The sequence below is a fragment of the Myotis lucifugus genome, unplaced genomic scaffold, assembly GCF_000147115.1.
Source record: "Myotis lucifugus unplaced genomic scaffold, Myoluc2.0 scaffold_126, whole genome shotgun sequence".
In the NCBI taxonomy this organism is placed as follows: Eukaryota; Metazoa; Chordata; class Mammalia; order Chiroptera; family Vespertilionidae; genus Myotis; species Myotis lucifugus.
Window position 1 is genome coordinate 1,037,147 of NW_005871174.1, and position 19,735 is coordinate 1,056,881.

At 39.6% G+C, this 19,735-nt stretch overlaps 2 pseudogenes; both read right to left on the reverse strand.

Annotated features, from left to right (window-relative positions):
• Positions 1 to 1,656: 1,656 nt before the first annotated feature.
• On the reverse strand, positions 1,657 to 5,680 carry LOC102432642 (annotated as a pseudogene).
• An 11,287-nt stretch (positions 5,681 to 16,967) lies between these two features.
• Positions 16,968 to 17,659, reverse strand: LOC102424211 (annotated as a pseudogene).
• Between the last annotated feature and the right edge of the window lie 2,076 nt (positions 17,660 to 19,735).

A 19,735-nucleotide genomic window follows, 5' to 3' on the forward strand; every position in this document is an offset into this window, starting at 1 on the left:
CGGAAAAAAAAGTTCAAGATAGAGGCCTCCTTCATTCCCCCAACCTTTTAATCCTGTCTACCTACTCACTTTGACGCACTTTTGTAAAGATATAATTTTGGTTATGATTCAGCTTAAATTTCAAACAAAAACTACATCTCTCTATTTTTTCACATATACTTCATCAGTTTTTTTTAAAAAAATATATTTTTATTGATTTCAGAGAGGAAGGGAGAGGGAGAGACGGAAACATAAATGATGAGAGAATCATTGATCGGCTGCCTCCTGCATATCCCCTACTGGGGATTGAGCCCACAACCCGGGCATGTGCCCTTCACCAGAATTGAACCTGGGAGCCTTCAGTCTGGAGGCCAACACTCTATCCACTGAGCCAAACCAGCTAGGGCCATACCTCATAAGTTTTGATGAAATTTTTAACTCAGTAAGGCCATTAGAATCATGAAATAAAGCTGTCAAATGAGCATTATCTCTCTGGATCACTCAAAATTTACATCTGCCCTTTTTAAGGTTAGCTACCTACACTTTATAGTATTTTTGAATTCTTTTTCTTTCACATGATAATTCTTTTTTTTCAATTATTTTAAAAAAATGTATTTTTATTGATTACAGAGGAAGGGAGAGGGAGAGAGAAATAGAAACATCAATGGTGAAACAGAATAATTGATCACCTGCCTCTTGCATGCCCCCTACTGGGGATTGAGCCTGCAGCCTGGGCATGTGCCCTGACCGGGAATTGAACCATGACCTCCTGGTTCATAGGTTGAGGCTCAACCACTGAGCCACACTGGCAGACACCACAAAATAATTCTTTTTTTTTTTTACTAATAAAAACTTTATTTGCAAATGTTGACATAGTGTTTAAGTCAGAATTGAAAGCAATGATAAGCAACTCCTTCCCATAGTTATTACCTCTGACCAAGGCATAATAAGAATTCACTTGGATAAATATATTTTATAACCTACCTAAAAACAGGATAGTTCATAAATTCTCTAAACTGTTCTTTTCTGCTATGGTCAGTCCTTGATCTTTAGCTGTAAAACCTAGTAAACTTTGGCATACTCTAATGCTAGTATTTTAAGTTACCGAAAACCTCTATAAATTTAGCATTATTTCTCAAATCTGGGCAGTTTTCTCATTCTGAATGCTTAAACATTTAGATCACAAATTGAAATACCAGTAGAAAAACATTCATCTTTAGGCAGGTTGTATAGTTAACACATGGCAAGAAACTAACAATATAATTTAAACACCTAGAACATACAAATGCTTGAAAGCATTATGAAGTCTGAACTTAATGGGTACACTCTGCTAAATTGTAGCAGTTCCAGTTACAGGAAAACCGGACTGCTGTAAGGTTTAATATGATTTAAGCTATCTTAAATTTTTCCTAATTCCTGACACCAATATTAGATTTATATAGAAGTTCTATTATAGTAAGAAATAGTTGTTACAGTGAGATCTGCAAACATATACAAAATTATATTAAAATTCATATAGAATAATATTTACATTTTTAAGTTACAACTTTGAAGTTAGAAGATGAAGTATAGCTTAAGTTTTACAACAAAGAAGACAAAAACACATAAGACAAAAATAGAGTTGACAGTAAAAATATGACTATCTGTTCTTCATACAACATGTGGAAACTCTTGTCAGAAAGCTATATCTTCTTAATCTGATTGTTCAAATCACTAAAATATGGATGAATCAGTGCCATTTTGCCAGAAATTTGTCTGGCAGGATCATATACTAACATTTTCGAGAGAATATTCAAGCCATCTTCATCCAAGTTTTTGACATGGGGTGATAGGCGTCCTGGTTTCCACTTGAGAAATGTATTCTTATAGTCCTGTAAAGACTCCATGTCTGGCTGAGAGAGAAACATCGATCAGCTGCCTCCTGCACACCTCCCACTGGGGATGTGCCCGCAACCCAGGTACATGCCTCTGACCGGAATCGAACCCGGGACCCTTCAGTCCGCAGGCCGACGCTCTATCCATTGAGCCAAACCGGTTCCGGCTTCATCCAAGTTTTTGACATGGGGTGATAGGCTTCCTGGTTTCCACTTGAGAAATGTATTCTTATAGTCCTGTAAAGACTCCATGTCTGGCCACACTTCATTGTTGGGGGTACCCAAAGCTCTGAAAATTCTGAAAAGTTGATCAATTTCTGAATCCCCATGGAAAAGTGGTTTCGTAGTTGCTAATTCTGTAAATATGGTGCCTATACTCCAAATGTCAACTGGAGTCGAATAGCGAGCTGACCCCAGCAACACTTCTGGAGATCTATACCAAAGTGTTACCACCTCATTTGTATAAACTCTAATAGGTATTCCAAAAGCTCTGGCAAGGCCAAAATCAGCCAGTTTAATTGTTCCTTTGTCAATAATCAATAGATTTTGAGGTTTTAAGCCTCTACGAAGAACTCTTCTAGAGTGACAAAACACAATCCCTTGTAGGATTTGGTACAAATAACTCTTAACAAGTGCAGAATCCATGAACTGACCAGGAGGGATAGAGTCTAAGTATCTCTTTAGATCCATGGAAAGGTATTCAAAGATGAGCTATAACCTGGAATCTTGAAGCACATCTTGAAGTCTTCTCCAATGTCCTCTATTTTGGTATAGTCATCCATAGTCAATTAATAGTTATGGCAGATGCCGGCAAGCGACCCCGCCGCAAAAGCAGCGGTGGCTACCATGTCGGCGTCACTTTGTCCTTAACTTCCCAGATCCAGCTCTGAAGCTAAGTCCACAAAATAATTCTTGATAAGCATGCAACTTAGCTTATGGGAAGAGGCTAATATGCACATTGATTGAACTGCAGAATGACCGGTTGCTATGATGCACATTGGCCACCAGGGGCAGACACTCAATGCAGGAGCTGCCCCCTGGTGGTCAGTGCACTTCCATATGGGGAGTGCCACTCAGCCAGAAGCTGGCTCATGGCTGGCAAGCGCAGTGGTGGTGGCAGGAGCCTCTCCCACCTCTGTGGCAGCTCTAAGAATGCCCAAATAACGGTTTAGACCTGATCCCTTGGGGGCCTAATCCTTTAGTCGGACATCCCCCGAGGGCTCCCTGGCTGCCAGAAGGATGTCTGACTGCAAGCTTAGGCCTGATCCCCTGGGGAGTGGACCTAAGTCGACAGGTGGACATCCCCCAAGGGGTCCTGGGCTGAGGAACCGCCCCCCCCAGTGCACAAATTTTTGTGCACCGGGCCTCTAGTCCTCTATAATAAAAATCTAATATTCTAAGTGTCCAACTGGTCGACTGACCAGTCGCTATGACATGCACTGACCACTAGGGGGCAGATGCTTCGACTGGTAGGTTAGCTTGCTGCTGGGGTCCAGCTGATCAGGACTGGGTGAGATGGGCTGGACACCCCTGGAACCCTCCCTCGGTCCCTCCCTGGCCCCGATTGTGCACCGGCGGGGTCCCTCAGCTGGGCCTGAGCCCTCTCGCAATTCAGGACCCCTCGGGGGATGTTGGAGAGCTGGTTTTGGCCCGATCCCTCTAGGCCAGGCCGAGGGACCCCACTGGCGCACGAATCCGGGTACCAGGCCTCTAGTATTGATACAATTTGCAGTCACTTCTGTGTATAGTAGACTATCCCAGTGTGGGAATGGCTTCCAGTGTAATTCCCCTGCCTACTGCACCAGCTCATGTAGCAATGTGACTGAAGATGCAGGGCCAGAGGTCTATCATATGGAAGTGTCTTTTGGCACTGGCACCGAAAGTATGTGGATGGTGGAAGAAAAATGATGTCAAAGATTCACCCCATGCAGTGTTAACTCCCTTTTACTTATGGGGTATACATATGGGTACTGTAACATCTGTGCCTTGATATTAATACAGAAGCTTCAGAGTAACAAGTGAGACAAGGTTAATAAGATTGTGCCTGTGCAAAGTCAGTTGCTGAAGCAGTAGCTCAAACAAGAGACAGGTAAGACTGAGATACACACAAAAATGGTTTATAAAGTGTGTTTGATACATGGGTCTTTCTTTAATTCTGGAACATTTCCTGCCATCATGTCTTCAAATATTATGTCTTTCTGATTCTCAATGCTTTGACATTCCTATTAACTGTTGGGATTTTTCATTCTGTACATGAGTTCTCTTATTTCTGCTTTCATGTATTCCATCTCTTTTTTTTCCTCTCTAAGGTGAATTTTGAGTGATTTTTGAGGTTCTATCTTTTAATTAATCAGTTCTCTCTTTAACTATGTCTACTTTGCAATTTAACCTATTCATTATGAATTTGATTTTAGTAATTGTATTTTTCACTTCCAGAATTTTTATTTTATTATTTAAAAAGTTTATCTGTTGTTTTATAGAAGCATTTTCTTGCCTTACATTCTTTTCTCATTTTGAATACTTTATTTTGAAGTTTCTTTTAAAATTTTCTTTTTCTCAAGCTTTTCAGAATAAAAATGATCTTTTTGTGGGTTGTTTTTCATGGGAGGTCCTGGGTCCTGGAAAGATTCCTATGAACAGTTTCAAGTTTGTTTTTGACTAAACTTTAAGAGTTCCATCTGTTCTGGACCAGGTTTTTAATGCTAATTTCTTAGTTTAGAGTGCCTCACCATACAGGTAGTTGGAATTCAGACCACATGTCCTGGGTAGCTTAGACCTGGGGTTTAATATTTTTTAGAAGTTCCTATCTACTGCCCCAGACAGTGAACTGCAGGGCCTTGAATTACATATGATTCCTAAAGGCAGAGAAAGGCTAGGTCAAGGTTAGTGGATTATAGTGTAAATTTCCTCTTATATATAGTATCTGGGAGGTGAACACTAAATAAATACATTCCAGGACTGAGGGTATTTAAGAAGAGCTTACATGGGGAATTTACATTCTCCTTTCATCTTTCCTATGAAATTACCTGTATCTCTACCTATTTTTTTATTATTAGCACCCAAACCTCTCAGTCAATGCAATCCCTTCTCTCCTGTACCTTCAACCTCTTCTCTATAGATTACATTCCAATGACATTTATTTATTTTTAAAAGTTTTAAAATATATTTTTACTGAGTTCAGAGAGGAAGGGAGAGGGAGAAGGAGAAGGAGAGGAAGAGGGAGAGAGAGAGAGAAATCAGTGATAAGAAAGAATCATTGACTGGCTGCGTCCTGCATGCTTCCTACTGGGGATTGAGCACATAACCTGGGCATGTGTCCTTGACTGGAATCAAACCCAGAACCCGTCAGTCTGCAGGCCGTCGCTCTACCCACTGAGGCAAACTGGCTAGGGGTCAATGGCATTTAATTGTGTTAAATCTTTCCTACTAATTTGAACACAAAGCTTGAGCACCTTGTTAGATTCTCCTGATTACTTCTTTACAAAGACACTTGCCACCTGGCCGGCATGGCTCAGTGGTTGAGCATCAACTTATGAACCAGGAGGTCACAGTTCGATTCCCGGTTGTGGGCTCGATCCCCAGTTGTGGGCTCGATCCCCAGTGCGGGGTGTGCAGGAGGCAGCCGATCAATGATTCTCTCTCATCATTGATGTTTCTATCTCTCTCCCTCTCCCCTCCTCTCTGAAATCAATAAAAAACAAGACAAAACAAACAAACAAAACTTGCCCCTGGACTGTGCTGTTACCGCTGCCACTGCTAGCACCTTTGCCAGGTTCTCTGAACTGGCTGTAGTCTGAGTTGGAGCCTTGGGCCTGCATGGCCTTCATTGAACCCTTTGTTCCAAGGCAGCCTTCGTATGTCATTCAGATTGGATTAAAAACTACTCTACAGTCATGGACTTTGACCTCCTGGTAACTGCTAAGGACCGGATGTGTGGAGCAGTCAGCTCCCTATGGGGCAAACCTTGACCAATGAGATTCAAGAGTGGGAAAGGATAAAATAAATTCCTTACCCAGACTACTCTGAGGTGTGCTTTCTTCGATGGCTCTCAAAAAGGCCTGCGGCTACACCTGCTGAGAAACCTGTTTGGTTTCTTTGTGAAGCATTATGAAATGACAGTCACATTGCTGTGCATCTCTCCTTGCCGTTTCCCCACCCCCCTTTTCCTTACCCTCATTTCCCTGAGCTTGCATCTCACAAAGAATAGTGTCTGAATCTTTACTTCAAGCCCTGTTTCCTAGAGAACCCAGGCTAAGGTATCCATCATACAAATGTTTTCTCAACTCCATGTCTCCCTCCATCTATCTATTCCACTTATATTTCTCTTCCTTTGAAATGTTTTGAAAGAGATTTTCTTTTTTATTTTAATCTCTGTTTTCTTATCTGCCATTTATTTCTCCATCTAGCTCCTCTCTACCATTTCTCTAAAATTGCTGTCATGAACATCAATAATGACCTTGTTGTTGTTAAATCCAAAGTATAATTTCTTACTTGATCTTACTTGATCTGCCTGCAGCACTTGACACTGACCTTGCCTCCTTCTTCCAACATTGTCTTGCCCTGAATTCTAGACAATGCACTCTGGTTTTTATCTTGCTGTTATAGCTACTCCATCTTAGTCACCTTTATATACTAGTATCTTACTAGAGGCCTGGTGCACGGATTCGTGCACCGGTGGGGTCCCTTGGCATGGCCTGCAGGGATTGGCCGAAACCGGCAGTCCAGTGCAGCCTGCCGCTCCCTCCTGCTGCTCCTGCTTATCCTGACCCCGCTGCACCTGCTGCCCGAAGCTCAGTAGCGCTGTCACAGAGTTGGGAGAGGCTCGCACTGCTGCAGCTGTGCTTGCCAGCCATCAGCCTGGTGTCTGGTGCCTGTCAGTCAGCTGAGTGGTGTTCCTGCTGTGGGAGCCATTGACCACCAGGGAGCAGCTCCTGTGTTGAGCGTCTGCCCCCTGGTGGTCAGTGCGCATCATAGTGACCGGTTGTCTGGTTGTCTGGTCATCTGGTCGCTTAGGCTTTTATATACACTGAGTGGCCAGATTATTATGACCACTTGACATTTGTAGGATATATATATATATATATATATATATATATATATATATATATCCCACATTCAAAGGCTGTTAAATTGCATTGTTTACCCATATCTTCAGAAAAAAATCACTTCTATTGTCGTGGTAAACAACCTGCTTCCCTATTTATAATGGTCTGGCCCTCTAGCAACTTCAGTGCGAAATTAACGTCAGGTGGTCATAATAATCTGGCCACTCAGTGTATATAGCTATAGGTAAATATTGATGTTTCTCAGGATTCTGTCTTTAGTCCCCTCCATTTCCTTCCTTTCCTTTCTCTTCCTTACGCTTCCTTTTTCTTCTTTCTGTATAAAACTATCTCTGGGAAGTCTTATTCATTCACAAAGCTTCAAGTGCCATCTATATGCCAGTAACTTCAAAATTATATTTTAAGTCTAACTTTTTCTCTTGAATACCAGGTTTTTAAAAGGGTCTGTCATACTAGATATTTCCTCTTTGATGTCCTATAGGCCTTGAAACTCAATGTGCCCAAAAATGAAACTCAGCATTTTCTTCCCGCCTGAATCTGTTCTTATCCTTGCTTTCCTGTCTCTGGTACCCCCATTCCCAAGTCAGATGTTAGAGGCCACCCTCCCTTATCCACAGCATCAACCCCTGATTCATTCTAGTTTGCCCAGGATTTTCTTGGTTCCACATCTGTGGAACTCCTGTAATCCTGTGAAAATGGTTTGCCTGCAGCTGTTCCAATTTTAAAACTAAAAGTCTCACACCTTGGGAAACCTTTCAGTCCTGGGCAAACCGGAAAGGTCATCCTTTCTTTTACATCTAACCAATCATCAAAACCCACCGATTCTAACTAGATTGTCCCATTCTCTCCCTCTTCTCTGCTGCTTTAAACAGTGCAGGCCATGATCAGTTCTTGCTTAGGGTGTGGTAAAGCTTTTGAGCTTTCCTTTTTCCTCTATCATCGCTTCCCTTACCCCATTCTTTGAATTATTGCTAGAGCAATCCTTTAAAATTATAAATCAGAGGCTGTCTTTCTTCTTAAATTTTTTAAAACTGTCCTTTATTTGCCCTAAGATAAGGAGCACACTTTTTAAGATGGCTCACATGGCCTCTCATAAAATTGTCCTTATTTTTCTAGACTCATCCCCTTCTCACTTTCCTCTTACATTGTACCTAAGCCCAGATGTTAGCTGTCCTCTATAAAAGCAGCCTTTGTTTTTATTTTACACCCACATGGATGTGGAACTCTTGCGTGTCTTCACATTCTCTTTCCCAAATCTACTTCTATAAAAGTCTTAGTGGAAACATGGAATTCACCAGGGAGATGAAGAGGAGATTTATCACATGTGGTATAGCAACAACCCCCACTTTACCATTTGACTATTTGACATTTTTTCTACCAAGTTTCTTCTCAGCTGTGGCACTTCTAGGATTTTTTTGTGTGTGTCTTTACTTTTGCCCCAAGGTAAAACAGCCTTCCTGGGTCTACTTGTACCCCCACCCACCCCAGGCTCTTTACACTCATCTCTTTCTTATATTGAACAATTTGGCTTTGCCCCAGCATCTGTTTGTAAATGTACATTCCTAACTCCATCCAAGGACTCAACAAAACAAAGTGTTCCTCTGTTTCTAGATTCCATTCTTGCTTATTGCCATCATTTTTAGCTTGAATATGTCCCTAAGGCAGCCGTGGGCAAACTACGGCCCGTGGGCCGGATTTGAAATGAATAAAACTAAAAAAAAGAAAGACCCTACCCTTTTATGTAATGATGTTTACTTTGAATTTATATTAGTTCACACAAACACTCCATCCATGCTTTTGTTCCGGCCCTCCGGTCCAGTTTAAGAACCCATTGTGGCCCTCGAGTCAAAAAGTTTGCCCACCCCTGCCCTAAGGTCTCACCTCTCATCCCAAGTATCTTATTAAAATCTTTCTTTAAAAGTTTAGTGTTACACTCCTAGGGGAATTATTCAACCAGTTGCTAAGAGAGTAAAAGTTTCTTCATTTTCTTACATGTGTTTCAGCCATATTGGCTTTTCTGCAGCTCTCATAATATTTCTTGTTCTCTGCTACTATGTTTTTGTATAAGCTGCCAAATTGTCTAAGATCCTTTACCACCATTTACCTAAAAAAAAAGCTGACTGACTAATAAATATACCTAAAGTTATGAGTTTTTTTATGTCTCCATGCCAAAATTAATCTTCAGCATCAGGAAGAATGGACTGGTTTTTATAGATTGAACCAGTGCTAGTTGTAGTTCATGGGGCTTGATTTGGACAAAGAAATTTCTAATTACATAGCGACTCATTTCAGCATTTTTAATCAACATTGCATGATGAAATTCACGGCATTAGGCTCTAGGGGATTAGAAAGAAAACTAATTTCACATTTTGAAAGTCATTTTCAAGACCTCCAAAGAAGGTTGCTTTATAAAGGTCATGAAAAAGGCCTAAGAATTATATGGCTCTCAGTTTGATTCCAAGTTGGAGAATCAGTACAATTAATCAAAACTGCAACCCACAGTCCCTTAGAAAACATTATGCAAAACACATGGCCATTAGTGCAGTCTAAGCAATCATATATGTTTACAGGTTGGTCATATTCAATTCACCTAGTTTATTTTCTTGACAATATCCTTGAGTATGTCTTCATTTTTACTAACGCAAATTGAAGATTTTAAGATGGCAGTAGAATACCTTCTTGTTGTGTATGGAGAGCCACACTACATGGGTTTCTCAGTGGCCTTCCTTATTACTACAGCCTTTGAGCTTCAAAGCTTTGAAAAGAGCGTGGATTAACAGAATAAATCTGGAGTTATATATTTATCCAGCTATATTTTCTTAAGGAATTTTAAACTCTCTGTACTTTCTTATCATTTCTTTATTGTCTTTATTTTATTTTTTTCATTACCATTTATCCCCCTGATAGCCTCTTCCACCTCTAACTCCATCTTCCCACCACCCCACAATCACCACACTGTTGTCTGTGGTGTCCATGAGTTCTTTCTCTCTTTTTTTCTTTTTTGTTCAATCCCTCCACTCATATTTTGAAGGATAGATCTTCCTTTGTGTACTTTCTTGCTCAGAAGGTAATATAAAGTAATACATGTGAAATCCTTTGAAAACTAAAAATATTTTGCAATCATAGGTGGGCTGGTCATCTTTCAGATTTGCAAAGGGCAATCAGGAGATTTACTGTATCAAGCTATCCTTCTAGGTTTCAACTATTCATCTATCTGATTCCTCCCTCCTTTTTAAAGCACTCAATATTTTCATATAACAGATATGGTCTCTGTCCTCATGGAACTTACATTCTTGAGTAAATAGTAAATAGACAATTAAAATTTAGATTGATAAAGTCTGTAATTGAAAGGGAACTGTGGGATGGTTAGATTAGGTCGAGAAGTGGGTAGGAAAGGTTTTTCACAAAAAAATGATGTCTATGCCAAGAACTAATGCTTCAGCTCTCATGGGAAAATATGGGAAATACTTTAAGGCCTCATGGGTAGTATGGGTAATAGCAGGGCAAAGAGAGGTGTTAGAATGTTAAAAGGAGAGAAAACACTGTGTGCCAACTTCCCAAGACAAGAGCAGTGTAATTCAACAAAAATTTCAAGGTAGCTTTTCTGCCATGTAAGAACTTTCCACTCAACTTATTTATGAACAATGTAGTAACTAGTTCCATAGAATATCTGAAGAGCGAAAAGTGTGTGGTTTACCTATTTGCAGCTATTTTTTGGCCTCAAGTCTTAAGTTGATTGAATTGCACCATTCCTGGAAGCTCCCTTTGTCTTGTTTACAAACAAATCTTTGGGCAGTGGATTACTAAGACTTCAAAGCTTTTGGTTTTTGAAACATGGCAGTTTTTTAAAAAAATTTTTTTATTGATTTCAGAGAGGAAGGGAGAGGGAGAGAGAGATAGAAACATCAATGATGAAAATCATTGATCGGCCGCCTCCTGCATGCCCTCCTCTGGGGATGGAGCCTGCAACCCAGGCATGTGCCCTTGATCTGAATCAAACCCGGACCTTTCAGTCTGCAGGCTGACTCTCTGCTCACTGAGCCAAACCAGCTAGGGCAAAACGTGGCAGTTTGAATTGAAGCACTATAATTATCAGATAATTAATAACTCAATAACAATACTCCCATGTCTTTTCATTTTAAAGAAGAGAAAACTTGCCGAAACCGGTTTGGCTCAGTGGATAGAGCGTCGGCCTGCGGACTGAAGGGTCCCGGGTTCGATTCCGGTCAAGGGCATGTACGTTGGTTGCGGGCACATCCCCAGTAGGAGATGTGCAGGAGGCAGCTGGTCGATGTTTCTCTCTCATTGATGTTTCTAACTCTCTATCCCTCTCCCTTCCTCTCTGTAAAAAATCAATAAAATATATTTAAAAAAAAAAAAAAAAGAGAAAACTGGGTGTCAGAGGGGTTAATTACCTTTCCCTAGGTAATCCAGCTATTAAATCATAGCTATTAAACGGAATATAGGCTAGTCCTGGGACAACAATGGTCTCTTCATATTAGAATCAGGAGCTACATGACCACAATAAAATATGAAGATCAAGAACAACCACAAAGGCTAAATACAATGTAGGATAACAAGGCAACTAAGACTCAACATAGATATAAATTATCTAACTTAAGTGATCAAGCCTTCTAATCTGAAACATTGCCACTATCACCTGCAATAGCTCCTTTCTGACATTTTGTTGTTAGCGTAGATGAGTCTGGAAAGCATGATTATCCCCTGAATTTGATAGTTGAGCACAAAATAAGCTTCTAGACAATCATTAAGAAACATAAGAATCTGTAGCTAAGGACTAAAAAAAGGACAAATAAAGTGGAATTTAAAAAAAAAATCAAAATACAAACTTCTATTTACAAAGGGCTGACAGCTTATGATTCCTAGGGAAACTGAGCAATCAAATATAATCAGAATGATTGCTAAGTTTCTCCAGCTTTGACTAACCACTAATCACAAGAAGAATAACATAAAGGAAAAATGAATCCTACGCCAATCTGATTATTGAATACCTGGGTTAGGTATTGTGGAGAAAAGCAGGAATGTTCTGTATGAAAGTAGTAATGCTACTTCTAAAGTCTAAGAGGAACATTAATGATTCAAATCTCTTTATATCCACTTCCCCTACTACATATACCCTCAGGCAATGGCAAAACTTCTGTTGTAATTGTTTTCCTCTTACAGGCAACTTTGCAGATGATGTGCAAACCCTTCAGTGAAATGAAAAGGTCATAAGAGTGAAACTTCTCTTATAAGAATTTTTTTCTACCATAAAACTTTCTGTATCTCTTAGGAATCTTTCACTTGCAAGTCACAGAATACTTAACTTAAGTTTGTGTAAGCAAAGCATTATTGGCTCATATATTTGACAGGGCAGAGGTAGGGCTTGTCATAGATGCAGTTTGATCTGGGAGGATCAAATGCTGGGTTCTCATCACTTTTCAACACTTTCTGTTTGTGTCAGCTTCATGTTTGGATTCCTTCTTTAATGAGATAAGATGGCAGCAGCATTTTTAAGCTTCATACCTTCATCTACAAAATCCAGTGAAACAGTGAAAGCTTTTCTTTCTTAGATCCAGTCACCATGGCCAGGAAGTTGGGGTTATAAGGTTTTGCTTAAGTCAATCAGGGTCCTCTATAGAGGTTGGGAGTGGGATCATTCCCATCCAACTGACTTGCAGAGAATTGGGATGGCAGGATCCCCCCGACCCCCCAGTTCTGCTAGCAGATGAATGGGGAAAATGAAGCTAAATAGCAAAGAAAATATTTTTGCCACCTTGAATTTTTTCCCTTCTCTTTTTATTTGGCATTTCCCCTAAAAGGACTCTCCGTCAAGTTTAGCTTCTGTATTGGTTAGAATATAGTTTCAGGTACATGTAATAGAGATTCAAAATAACAGTATATTAAACAAGATAGACGTTTTTTTCCACTATCATGTAAAGTCTGAGATGGTATGGTGACTCCGCACTGTGAAATTATGAAGGACCTGACTCACATCTTGTCTGTCATCTCCAGGGTGTTGCTTCCATCTCTGTGATCCAACATACATCACACCTATGTCTCAATTACAACTTGACAGAAGGGGCAAAGAAGGGGAGATTATGTCTCTTCTCTTTAAGTCAGAATTTGTCAACATTTTCACTATTGACATTCTGGGTCAGATAGTTTTTCATTTCAATGTTCTGTGCATTGGAGGAAGTTTAGCAGCATCCTTGGCCTCTACTGGGTGCCAGTAATATCCCACTTCCCTGAAGTTGTGACAACCCAAAATGACTCTAGACTTGTCAAACATCCCCTGGAGTGGGGGGATATTTTACTCTGTTCAATTCTTCGGCTAGAACTGAGTCACATGGTCACTCATAGATACAAAGAAGAGTAGGAATGCCCCATCCCTTTTTTCTTTGTGCCTCAAGAATGGGACCATTAAATGTTCTCTGCCATGGGGTTCAAGTGTAAGTATGTCATTCTCTGCTAATATCAACTTAGTGGCACAATGACAGTATCAATAATTATTGAAATTTTACCTTGATCTACCTCCAGGATTCCACAAAAATTCCCCCAAATATTTCTGAAAAGTCTTTAATTTGCATTTCATATTTGTGAACATCCTTTTAGACTTCAACTATGGAAAACTTGAAAATCCATGAAACTGTAGGTAGGCATTTCACAAATGATGTGTCCACTGGTGTCCATTTTGAGGGCACTGAGGTCTTTGTCAAGTATGAGTTCTAGTCACTCTCAAAGCTTCCTCTCCCCAGCTATTGGTACAGCCTTATGTCTGCCATTAACACTAAAGTCATTGGTGCCAACTAAAGCCACCAGCCATCTGCTACATTATAAATCTCTTACCACTTCCAATCTTTGGTCTTATTGAAGTACTAATGAGGGCTTTCAACACGCTATAAACATTTTAGTGAATTAGCTTTTCTACATGGCTCCTTCTTTCCTCAGGACTCACTACAAGACTGCGGGTGTTGAGATGAAAGACAATTCTGAATAACACAAACCTTGATGTACACAAAATCATTCTCTGATGGTTGAAACATTGTTATTGAATCAAGCCTATATGCTCGATGCTTCCCTTGGAATTATTTCTCAGTTCCACATGTAAATAGAATTCAGGTATAATGTCTCATTAGTTTTCCTGACCAGATGGAATATGTGAGGATCCAGTTCAGGCTCAAATTGGAATTCTTTGCTATTTATTCATTCATTCGCTCATTTTAGTCATTCATTATTTTCACTTATTTGTTCAATCAGTATATTTATTGAATGTCCACTACATAAAGGTGTGTTCTGGGTCTTAGAGTTCCAACTGTGAGCACCACAGACATGACCTTTGCCTACACAATCTAACAGGTGCTGGGATGACAGCTCTCTCCTCCTCCACATAGTGTGTCTATTCTTTCATTGGAAATTTGTAAGTTAGACCTGAATATCTGTTACCACTTGCACTCAGTGGTTTGTACTCAGGCAATTTAATATTTGTGTAGGCCAATCCTACTGAGGAAGATTTTACTGAACCTAGTCACACAGTCTCAAGTTAAGCAGAATGTCTGAGTTATTAGGAATCTTGAATTCTCTACTATTTGCTGAATCTGAGCTCTTTTTAAAAAATATATATTTATCGATTTCAGAGAGGAAAGGAGAGGGAGAGAGAGATAGAAACATCAATGATGAGAGAGAAAATCATTGATCAGCTGCCTTCTGCACATGCCCTACTGGGGATCGAACCTGCAGCCGGGGCATGTGTCCTTGATCGGAATCAAACCTGGGACACTTCAGTCCACAGATCAACTCTGTCCACAGAGCCAAACCAGCTAGGATTGAGCTCTTTTTTTTCTTCATGAGCTTTGGTCAGACTGAAGGTTAACTACATTGTAGTAGGTGATTTGCTCTGTAAGAGCTCATCATCTGAAACATTTTTTACTTTTGTAGAATTATTAAACAACTTCTTATTGTGGTAAAACACACAAAACATAAGATTTATCTTTTCCACCATTTTTAAGTGTATAGTTCTGTGGCATTAAGTACATTCACATTTCTGTGCAATTTTCACCACCATCCATCTCCAGACCTTTTTCTCTTCCCCACTGAAACTGTACCCATTAAACAATCACACCCCATTACCCCTTTTCTCCAGCCCCTGGCAACCACGATTCCACTTTATGTCTTTATAAATTTGACTACTCTAGGTACCTCATATAAGTGGAATCATATGGTATTTGTCCTCTGTGACTGCCTTATTTCATGTAGCATAAAGTCTTCAAGGTTCATTCATGCATGTATCAGAATTTCCTTTCTTTTTAAAGGTGAATAACATTCTATTGTATGAATATATCACACTTTGTTTATCTATTAATTCATTAATAAACCGAATTGCCTTTTTTCTGTCTTTTGGTAGAGTGTCATCTTGAATACTAAGACCTACTTGTCCCCAAATCTTGCACTAGTAAATGTAAACACTTTAAATTAAGGCTTTGTGGCATTAATGAACTAAGCTATGAAATCTACAATTGCCACTCAAGAAGAAAATGTGATTTTATAATAAATCAAATTACTGCCATGTTTTCTATTAGCATTAGAAGTCCTAAAATGGGATTATGCAATTATTGTTTTATGAAAAAATGTCAGTTAAAAATTTTAGCAATCAACTGCCATTAAGAATATTTTTAAATAATGGGAAATCTTTCTCTTATTTGTTCGTGATGACCAGTCTGGTAGCCACCAACCAAATGTGGATTTTAAATTAATCACAATGAAATGAAATTAAAAATTCAGTCTCTGTCGTACTAGCCATATTTCAAATGCTCCATTGCCATTATTAGTGGCTACTGTATTGAACGGTATAGACATAGAACATTTTTTTATGATCGAGAAAATTCTCTCCCAAAGTGCTGATTGCATTAGTTGGGATTTTCTCCCCCAAAGTCGTTAGGGGTCATTTAAAGTTCATAAAATTTGTTGCCGCCTAAGAGAGTGTGATATTCTGTGTGCTGCTTGGTTTTGCCAGCCTGTAGTCTGCTGTTGAAGAGCAGAGCTTAATCTTCTGTGGAGCAAAAGAACAAGATCAACGTAGTTTGGTGCTTGCTATTCACTCACCCACATAGGCACACAGAGATCCTATGCAGAGGAAAGAGGAGAGGTGAGGGCAAGGGAAATGAAAAAGTAGGTTCATGGTAAGTTAATGGTATTTTAAGTTTTTATGAGTTTTTGGAATTTGGTTTGTAGCCTCTCAAACACCCAACTAGTAAAAATGCACATAGATGGAAACCCTTAAAACAATAAAGAACATGTTTGGACCCAATGCCTTTTAATTCTTGTGACGGGATACTTGAAAATCTAGTGTAGAATGAACTCTGGGGAATAGTACACAGGACGTAGTTATAATGAAGGCAGACTCCTTTAGACTCTGTCTATTCTTTAAAGAGGTGATTTTCAACCTCTCTTTACAATTAAGATACCCTGGTAGTAAAGGTTTGATTTTTTTCAGTTTTTTCTTTATTTTAAGAAAAACGATTTTAAATATAATAATGTTACATGCAATAAACATTAATATCTCAAGAAAAACGATTTTAAATATGATAATGTTACATGCAATAAACACCAATTGTTCAAGAAAAATGATCTTACATATAATATTATATGCAATAAATATTAATATTTCAAAAATAAAAGAATTTTAAGTATAGTAATATTACCAAAACTGTACTAATATAGTATGATATCACAAAAGTTGTAGGAAATATTAAAAATCTGCAAATAACAGGATTGCTTCTATTATATTTTAGAATACTTTTTTCCTCTGGCTCTTTTTTTGTTCATCAGTTTATGTTGTTCATTATATTCCACAAATGAATGAGATCATATGATATTTATCTTTCTCCGACTGGCTTATTTCGCTTAGCATAATGCTCTCCAGGTCCATCCATGCTGTTGCAAGTGGTAAGAGTTCCTCCTCCTCCTCCTCCTCCTCCTCCTCCTCCTCCTCCTCCTCCTCCTCTTCTTCTTCTTCTTCTTCTTCTTCTTCTTCTTCTTCTTCTTCTTCTTCCTGTCCTAAATTGTTTATTAGGTAAGAATTTTACAAACATTACTCATATTAGCGGTAACGGTGGAGCTGGAGAGTATTGTGCCTTCTCCAAGCTGCACAGCGAGAACCACCAATAGTGTGGTGGAACCTGTGGCCCTTCCCAAGGCCACGGCTCTTGCGGCCTGCAGATGTCAGCCCTGTGCTTGTGGACTGGTTTGGTGATCCATTGAGTGTCAGGATTTCTTCCAATAGCCTTATGGAATAGATCAATGAGGATAACCTCAAAGAATTTGAGGTTATTTTTACGGGGAATCTTCACCAACCCAGTAAGAATTCAGGACTCTCAGAGCCCCACAGTGGCGTCCAGCATGCTCCTCAGCAACAGATTGAAGACTTTGAGCAAACTTCAGCTGGTTAACACCATGATGGACAGGCTTGCCGTAGGTTGCACCCTTAGGAACAGGGCGTTTGCAGCCATCAGAGCGCACACAAATCCGATATATGACATAACCTTGCTTGGCCTTGTAGCCCAGCCTGTGCGCTTTGTAGGGCAGGTGGGGTTGGGGCGGGGGAGTGCCCTGTGGAGCGCAGAGAGGGGGCGGTACTGCCAGCAGCGCACCCTGGGAAAGAAGCGCATTGCATCAGACTACTTCTTCCTCCATAGCTCCTGGATATACTTGTAAGCGCCCATCTTGGTTTACCTGATGGCTGCGGCCAGAGGGAAAAAGCAAGAGTTCCTTCTTTTTCTACTGTAGAGTAGTATTCCATTGTGTAGATGTACCACAGTTTTCTAACCCACTCATCTACTGATGGGCACTTAGGCTGTTTCCAAATCTTAGCTATTGTAAATTGTGCTGCTATGAACATAGGGGTGCATATATCCTTTCTGATGGGTGTTTCTGATTTCTTGGGATATATTCCTAGAAGTGGGATCACTGAGTCAAATGGGAGTTCCATTTTAAATTTTTTGAGGAAACTCCATACTGTTTTCCACAGTAATTGTACCAGTTTGCAATCCTACCAGCAGTGCACAAGGGTTCCTTTTTCTGCGCATCCTCACCAGCACTGTTGTTTGTTTGTTTGTTAATGATAGCCATTCTGACAGGTGTGAGATGGTACCTCATTGTTGTTTTGATTTGTGTCTCTCGGATGATTAGTGACTTTCAGCCTGTTTTCATATATCTCTTGGCCTTCTTTATGTACTCTTTCTAAAAGTGTCTATTTAGGTCCTTTGCCTATTTTTTGATTGGATTGTTTAGCTTCCTTTTGTTAAGTAGTATGAGTTCCATAAAGGTTTACTTATAATTATTTTGTTATTCTATTTGTATGACATCCTGTGTTTTTAATGCAGAGCAAACAAATTTCATTTTCAGGTTTTTTGATATTCCTTTGACTCATAGGACAGGGGTCTTTCTTAACAGCTGGCTCTATCCCCAGGATTATCCTTGCCCCTAATTGGAGCTCAACAGAGGATGAATGAATGGGTCTGAATATCCTAGAAGTTCTGGAAGGCTGGGTTGGGAATCATTCCCTTAGAAAAATTGATTTTTCCTGACTGAGGCTATTTTGAACCTATTCATCAGTAGGCTTGCAGGGTGCTTCTTCCATTGACAAGGAAGCAGCATAAGAGAGTGGTCAATCTAATGGACATAAATATGAGATGGCTTGGGTTCAAGTTCCAACAGCCTCTGACAAGCCATGGGAATTTGACCATATTAACCCTTTGAAGCTGTTTCAACATTTTGAACACAATAAAATTTTTGCATTTTAAATATTAATAAACTAGAAAATAATTTAAATTAAAAAACATTTAAAATTTTAAAAAATCTTGGGATTTTTGTGAGGAACAAATAAATTAAAATACATAAACTCCTTAGGATAGCGCTTGACACACTTAGCTCTCCTTACTAGTATATGTTAGTTTACAAAAGAGGGCATTTTAAGCATTTGTGGGAAGAATCTAAGCTTAGGCATATGTACAATATGATTATTCTTTCACTAAATAGGGATTAAAGTTGGCTGTTTGTAACAGGAAACTCAAATAACAGTGGCTTGAGTCAGACGGGTTTATTTTAATTTCATGAAACAAAAAGTCTAGAAGAAGGCAGGGATGGTGCAGAGGCTCAAGGGTATCATGTCTCTAAGGCCTTTGCAGTTTCCTTGAGCTTTTCTCTTGTGGTCAAATGCAAGTGGCTGCTGTAGCACTTGCTACCATGCCTGCACTTCAGGATGCATGAAGGAGAAAGAATAAAGAGCACAAATGATGGGAAGGGCGTGCCAGCTGAGTCTATCTCCTGCTTCTTTAAGGTATTGTTCTATTTCTTGCCTCCACATACCTACTTATAGCTCCTTGGCCAGAACTGTGACACATGGATACCTCTGCCCATGTATATCTATAATGAAGGCTGGAAAATTTAATTTTTATTGGCTGGGCAGTTGCTCTCATCTCCCAAGAAAATAATTTTCAGGGTATTTCTGAGGGTGGATTGTGAGCTACTGGAGGGCAGGACATCTCTCCTTCATCTTCAACTCTACAGGCCTTGTCAGAGACTGGTGCACCCTGAAATTTTGAGTCTGATCACCTGCATTTGTGTTCTGCTTCTGATATTTATCAGCTGAGTGGCCTTAAGAAAAATAATATTTACTTCTTATAACCTCAGTTTTCTTATCCATAAAATGATACAATAATAAAAAAGTATAATTGACAGAATAGAACAGTGGGAAAATGAATGGACGTTGAGTGAATATCTAGCCGTCTTGCCACAGCTGTCCATGAAAGAACCTCAGAA